This window comes from Pinus tabuliformis, chromosome 5_2 (assembly GCF_031772625.1).
Source record: "Pinus tabuliformis cultivar Carrire ecotype Pingquan chromosome 5_2, CPIR1, whole genome shotgun sequence".
NCBI lineage: Eukaryota > Viridiplantae > Streptophyta > Pinopsida > Pinales > Pinaceae > Pinus > Pinus tabuliformis.
In genome coordinates this window covers 761,449,428-761,456,713 of record NC_142306.1, presented here as the reverse complement: position 1 = coordinate 761,456,713, position 7,286 = coordinate 761,449,428, and the positions used below count along the sequence as shown (strand labels likewise).

The window sequence follows — 7,286 nt, the reverse complement described above, 5'->3', positions numbered from 1 at the left end:
TGGGTGAGGGCAGGCGTGGTGGGTGGGTGAGGGCGCCGGGCAGGCGAGGGCACCAGGGCGGGTGAGGCGGGTGAGGGCGCTGGGCGGGCGGGCAGGGAGGGGCGCCCGGGCTGGTGAGGGCGCCGGGCTGGCAAGGGCGTCCAGGCGGTGAGGGTGCCGGGCGGGCGGGCGAGGGCGCCCGGGTGGGTGAGGCGGGTGAGGGCGCCGGGCGGGCAGGCGGGAGAGGGCGCCCGGGGGGTGAGGGCGCCGGGCGGGCAAGGGCGTCCAGGCGGGTGAGGCAACGAGGGTGCCGGGTGGGCGGGCGAGGGCGCCCTGGCGGGTGAGGGCGCCGTACGGGCGGGCGGGTGAGGGCACCCGGGAGATTCCCGGAATCGCCCTCACCCACCCGCCCGCCCGGGCGGGTGAGGGCGCCGGGCGGGAAAGGGCACCCAGGCGGGTGAGGCGGGTGAGGGTGTCGGGCGAGCAAGCGAGGGCGTCCAGCGGGAGGGCGGGCGAGGGCGCCCGGGCGATTCCCGGAATCGCCCTGCGCCGGGTGGGCAAGGGTGCCCAGGCAGGTGAGCCGGCTAAGAGTGTCGGACGGGCGGGCGAGGTCGTCGGGAGGGCGGGCGAGCGAAGGCGCCCAGGCGGCTGAGGCGGGTGAGGGCGCGGGGCGGGCGAGGGCACCGGCGGGCGGGCGGGTGAGGGCGCGGGGCGGGTGAGGGCACCGGCGGGCGGGCGGGTGAGGGCGATTCCGGGAATCGCCCTGGCGCCCTCACCAGCCCGCCCGCCAGGCGCCCTCGCCCGCCCGGCGCCCTCACCCGCCCGGGCGGGCGGGCGGGCGAGGGCGCCGGCGGCGGGCGGGCGGGTGAGGGCGATTCCGGGAATCGCCCGGGCGCCCTCACCCGCCCGCCCACCCGGCGCCCTCGCCCGCCCGGCGCCCTCACCCGCCTGGGCGAGCGGGCGGGTGAGGGCGCCCGGGCGATTCCCGGAATCGCCCTGGCGGCGGGCTGGCGGGTGAGGGCGCCCGGGCGATTCCCGGAATCGCCCTGGCGGCGGACGGGCGGGTGAGGGCGCCGGGCGGGCGAGGGCGCCGGGCGGGCGGGCGGGTGAGGGCGCCGGGGTGGGTGAGGGCGATTCCCGGAATCGCCCTCACCCGCCCGGGTGCCCTCACCCGCCCGCCCGCCCGGCGCCCTCACCCGCCCAGGCGGGCGGGCGGGTGAGGGCGCCGGGCGGGCGGGAGGGTGCTGGGCGGGTGAGGGCGTCGGGCGGGCGGGCGGGTGAGGGCGCCCGGGTGGGTAAGGGCGATTCCGGGAATCGCCCTCACCCGCCCGGGCGCCCTCACCCGCCCGCCCGCCCGGCGCCCTCACCCGCCCGGGCGGGCGGGCGGGTGAGGGTGCCGGGCGGGCGGGCGGGTGAGGGCGCCCGGGCGGGTGAGGGCGATTCCCGGGCGGGTGAGGGCGATTCCCGGGCGGGTGAGGGCGATTCCCGGGCGGGCGGGCGGGTGAGGGCGCCCGGGCGGATGAGGGCGATTCCAGGAATCGCCCTCACCCCCCCGGGCGCCCTCACACGCCCGCCCTCCCGGCGCCCTCACCCGCCCGCCCGCCCGGGCGGGTGAGGGCGCCGGGCGGGCGGGCGGGTGAGGGCGCCCGGGCGGGTGAGGGCGATTCCGGGAATCGCCCTCACCCACCCGAGCGCCCTCACCCGCCCGCCCGCCACCCACCCGGGCGCCCTCACCCGCCCGCCCGCCCGGCGCCGTCACCCCCGCCCGCCCGCCTGGCGGGTGAGGGCACCGGGCGGGCGGGCGGGTGAGGGCGCCCGGGCGGGTGAGGGCGATTCCCGGAATCGCCCTCACCCGCCCGGGCGCCCTCACCCGCCAGCCCGCCCGGCGCCCTCACCCGCCCAGCGGGCGGCGGGTGAGGCGCCGGGGAGGGGGGCGGGTGAGGCGCCCGGGCGGGTGAGGGCGATTCCCGGAATCGCCCTCACCCGCCCGGGCGCCCTCACCCGCCCGCCTGCCCGGCGGGTCCCGCCGGCGGGCGGGCGGGTGAGGGCGCCCGGGCGGGTGAGGGCGATTCCCGGAATCGCCCTCACCCGCCCGCCCGCCCGGCGCCCTCACCCGCCTGGGCGGCGGGCGGTGAGGGCGCCGGGCGGATGGGCGGGTGAGGGCGCCCCGCCGGGTGAGGGCGATTCCCGGAATCGCCCTCACCCGCCCGCCCGCCCGGGCGCCCTCACCCGCCCGCCCCCCCGGGCGGGTGAGGGCGCCGGGCGGGCGGGCGGGTGAGGGCGCCCGGGCGGGTAAGGGCGATTCCGGGAATCGCCCTCACCCACCCGGGCGCCCTCACCCGCCCGCCCGCCCGGCGCCCTCACCCGCCCGCCCGCCCGGCGGGTGAGGGCGCTGGGCGGGCGGGCGGGTGAGGGCGCCCGGGTGGGTGAGGGCGATTCCGGGAATCGCCCTCACCCGCCCGCCCGCCCCGGCGCCCCAGGCGGGTGAGGGTGCCCGGGCGGGTGAGGGCGATTCCCGGAATCGCCCTCACCCCCGCCCCGCCCGCCGGGCGCCCTCACCCGCCCGGGCGCCCTCACCCGCCCGCCCGCCGGGCGCCCTCACCCGCCCGCCCTCCGCCGGCACCCCTCACCCGCCCGCCCGCGCCGCCCGCCCCCCGGCGCCCTCGCCCGCCCGCCCGGCGCCCTCACCCGCGCCCGGGCGGGTGACGGCGCCGAGCGGGCGGGCGGGTGAGGGCGATTCCCGGAATCACCCTTACCCGCCCGGGCGCCCTCACCCGCCCGGGCGCCCTCACCCGCCCGCCCGCCCGGCGCCCTCGCCCGCCAGGCGCCCTCACCCGCCCGCCCGCACGGCGCCCTCTCCCGCCCGGCGCCCTCACCCACCTCACCCGCCCGGGTGCCCTCGCCCACCTGCCCGGCACCCTCACCCACCTCACCCGCCCGGGCGCCCTCGCCTGCCCGCCCGCCCGCGCGCTCACTCACCCGCCTCACCCGCCCTCGCCCTCCGGCCCTCGCCCGCCCGCCCGGCACCCTCACCCGCCTGACCCGCCCGTGCGCCCTCGCCCGCCCGGCACCCTCACTTGCCTCACCCGCCCTCGCCCGCCTGGCGCCCTCGCCCGCCTGGCGCCCTCGCCCACTCGCCGTCGCCCGCCCGGCGCCCTCGCCTGCCCGCCCTCGCCTGCCCGGCGCCCTCGCCCGCCTGCCCTCACCCGCCCTCATCCACCCTCACCCATCCGGCGCCCTCGCCCGCCCGCCCTCGCCTGCTCGCCGCGCCATTACTCTCGCCACACTCGCCCGCCCGGCGCCCTCACCAGCCTCACCCGCCCGGCACCCGCCCTCACCCGCCCGTGCGCCCTCGCCCGCCCGGCATTCTCACCCGCCTCACCTGCCCGTCCGCCCTCGCTCGCCCGCTCGCTCGGCGCCCTCGCTCGCCCGCCCCCGCGCTCTCACCCGCCCAGGCGCCCTCGCCCGCCCGCCCGACGCCCTCACCCGCCTCACCCGCCCTGGCGCCCCTGCCCGCCCGCCCCGGCGCCCTCACCCGGCGGCCTCACCCACCTCACCCGCTCGGCGCCCTGACCAGCCCGCCCCCCTGCCCGGGCGCCCTGAGCCGCCCTCCCCCCCGGGGTGCCCTCACCCACCCTGCCTCGTCCGCGCCACCCGGGCGGCCCCCGCCCCGGCCCGGCAAGCGGCAGGGCGATTTCGGTAATCTCCCTGCCGCCTGTCGGGCGGTGCGCGGGCCGCCCGGGTGGCGCCTGCCTCGGCTGCGCCACCCGGGTGGCTCGCGCCCCCGCCTGGCAGGGCGCCAGGTGACGGCGGGCGGATGAGGGCACCGGGCAGGGGGCGGGTGAGGGCGCGCGGGTTGGGCGGGTGAGGGCGCCCGGGCCGTTGGGGGAGCGGGTGAGGGTGGGTGAGGTTATACGTTCAATATCTGTAATATGTGATTTTCGCATTGATTTTTAAGTTAATCATTATTTTTTGAAAAAAAAATGATTATTATTATTTTTTTTAACATGAAATTCATAAAAAAAACTATTATTTAACCATTTTTAGTTAAAATTATCATATAAAATTGCGATTTTGACATGTCAATTCTAGCAAAAAATTATCAAAACGTGTAGTTTTTTAGTTATATTTATGTTAAAAATGGTTATTTTTATGTCCATTGTTAAAAAATATTGTTTTTTAGAAAACAATTATTTCATGTGGATTGAAAAATTAATTAAGGATGTATAAATATGTAGAATATCGAAAATTCTAAATATCGACCTCCTAATTTAAAAATGCAAAACAATAAAAACCTTACTAAAAAAAAGTTAAAATTAAAATAAAAAACAAGAAAATGTGAAGAAAACGACCACTTCAACAATGATCAAATTTACAAAATAATTATTTACATTTTATACATTAGAAAATTTAAAGCCAAAAAACAGGTCTTTTAAAAAAAGGGGGTGATGCAGAATACTCACTTTTTTAGCATGAAAATCACTATGATTCTAAAACGTAATGTACATAAAAAAATTAAAGTGCCAAAAACTATGGTCTAAAAAAAACATGTTTGTTCTGCATCACCCCTTTTCAAAATCAGGTCACTTTTTTGCTATCTCTACGAAACGGGTAACAGTATCAGTTCCCGTTTCATAGTTTACATTGTTATATATATGTGATGGTGTGTTCAGCAAATATGGAACGGACATGAAAAAGAGAAGCAATGGACTCTTGGAGAAAAAATTGTGCCCTGCGCGTTTCTCTGAAACCTTGTGTCAGCAGCCTCACTGTTATGGTCATCTTCTCCCTTGTTATACCAGTTTTTCCTACCACGTTTGTCTTCAACGAATTCAATGGAACCAACTTGATCTTGGAGGCAGGTGCTACACTCATTCCCTCCCGATCTGCGGTGGCCCTCACAAATCACACGCACTGGGTGCTCGGCCGGGCGCTGTATTCAACTCCCGTGCAGATGAAAAGCAACGGGACACTTTCCTCCTTCAGCCCTACCTTTGTTTTCACCATGGTGAATCCCCACCTGGACGTTGGGGGTCACGGAATAGCCTTCTTCATTGCGCCCAACACAACTCTCATGGGCGGTCTGGCATCGGAGTATATAGGCTTGGTTAACGGTACCAGCAACGGGCAGGCGTACAATCACTTGTTCGCTGTGGAGTTCGATACGACGAGGAGCGTGGAATTGGAGGACCTCAACGACAATCACGTGGGCGTGGACATCAACAGCCTCATCTCGGTGAAGACCGCAAATGCTGGATATTGGAATGGGGAGGAATTCCATGGAATCAATCTCCAGTGCGGAAGCAACATACAGGCCTGGATCGATTACGACTCTCTGCAGAGCCGGGTTAACTTTGCTATAACGTTGGCCGGCTTGCCAAGACCGCAGAAGCCGCTTATATCACAAACAATCGATCTGCAGAACGTTCTGCAAGAGAATATGTTCGTTGGCTTTTCGGCGGCTACGGGAAATCTCGTTGAAGACCATTACGTTTTGGCGTGGAGCTTCACCACAGAAGGCACGGCGGCACCACTCGATATCTTGCGTCTCCCTTCGTTTGCTAAAATGTATTCCAAGCGTTCCAATCACCGATGGATAGCCGGCGTTGCAGTGGCCGTTCTGGTTATCTTGTTTGTGGTGGTTGCGGCCGTGCTTTTCAGAAGAGCTAAGCGTAGAGAAATAATAGAAGAATGGGAGCGTGAGTTCTGGCCGCATAGATACTCTTACAGGGAGCTCAACATCGCCACGAATGGATTCCGTGATGAAAACGTTTTGGGCGAGGGGGGTTTCGGAAAGGTTTATAAGGGCGTTCTTAGGGGCAGTGGCCAGCAAATCGCAGTGAAATCTTTAATGAAGCAATTCAAGCAGGGAATGAAGGAGTTCGTGGCAGAGATCTCGACCATGGGGCGTATGCAGCACAGGAACCTGGTTCCACTCCGGGGGTGGTGTAGGATGCAGAAGCAGCTGTTCATCGTTTACGACTACATGCCCAACGGCAGTCTCGATAAACTCATATTTGGGAAACCGATGACCGTCCTGCCATGGCCGCAGCGATACGCGATCTTGAAGGGCGTAGCGGCGGGGCTGCTTTTTCTGCACGAGGGATGGGAGAAGAGGGTCATCCACAGAGACATCAAGTCGAGCAACGTGCTGCTGGATTCTGAGCTCAACGGGCGGCTGGGAGACTTTGGCCTCGCCCGGCTGTATGAACACAGGGAGAATCCTGGAACGACTCATGTGGTGGGAACGCTGGGGTACATAGCGCCGGAGCTCACGAAGACTGGAAAGGCTATGCCGAGCTCGGACATGTTCAGCTTCGGCGTTCTGATGTTGGAAGTGGCTTGTGGCAGGAAGCCCGTGGACTTGTCTACAGACACTGAACGACTGTTTTTGGTGGACTGGGTGTGGGTGCTGTACACGAATGCCAGTCTGCTAGATGCGGCAGATCCGAAGCTGGGAAATGAATACAACGCGGGCGAAATGGAGAAGGTGTTGAAATTGGGATTATTGTGCTGCAATACAGAGCCGAATGCAAGGCCAGGGATCCGGCAAGTGTGGCAAATACTGGAAGGTGAAGCTCCTCTCCCCGAACTCCATATGGATTCATTTAAGGTGAATTCTATGAATCAGTCTAGTGTAGGTGTGAATGGGTGTCCTGCTACGGTTGATCCGGAGGGCAGACTTCTGGAAATTCCAAGTGGAAGTCAGTCAAACGGATGGATCAGTTCAACATCATTAAGTGGTCCACGGTAATCACCCACAGGGGCGATCACAAGACGAAGTTAATATTCTTTTGAAAGCTGAGTGCAGGTTTTTCTATTAAAAATAATATATTCAAAATCTTAAAGTTGTTTCACTAGCTCCTTGATATTAGTGAAATAAAAGATATTTTGATAATTAAAAGAAATTTTACACTGTTCTTCTGTTTTTTCTTCATTCATGTTAAAATACGTCTCCATATGAATTTGAACTTGTATGGTTGGTATGTTTGGACATACTTGAATTTGAATGGTTATTTTTTAATTGCAAATGCTATTTTTAAAATAATATACAGTTATTTTAAAATTATAAATTTTTCTGGTTGTTGGTGGTAGTATAATGGGTAAAAAAAAATATGTTAGTAAATCTTTGTGTATTTATGTCATCAGAAATTCAATCCCCATATGTGTTATAAAAAATTATTAAATTTTTATTATAATAATTAATCTAAAATATAATTTTTAAATATATAATAAATCTAAAATATTATAATATATTGTGTTTTTATTTTATATAATTATATACGTAGATAAAATTTATTTTTTTT

The 7,286-nt window shown here is 63.3% G+C and overlaps 1 pseudogene; it reads left to right on the top strand.

Moving 5' to 3' along the window:
• The first annotated feature begins 4,643 nt into the window (after window positions 1-4,643).
• LOC149161511 (L-type lectin-domain containing receptor kinase IV.1 pseudogene) lies at window positions 4,644-6,908 on the top strand (annotated as a pseudogene).
• The last annotated feature ends 378 nt before the right edge of the window (window positions 6,909-7,286 follow it).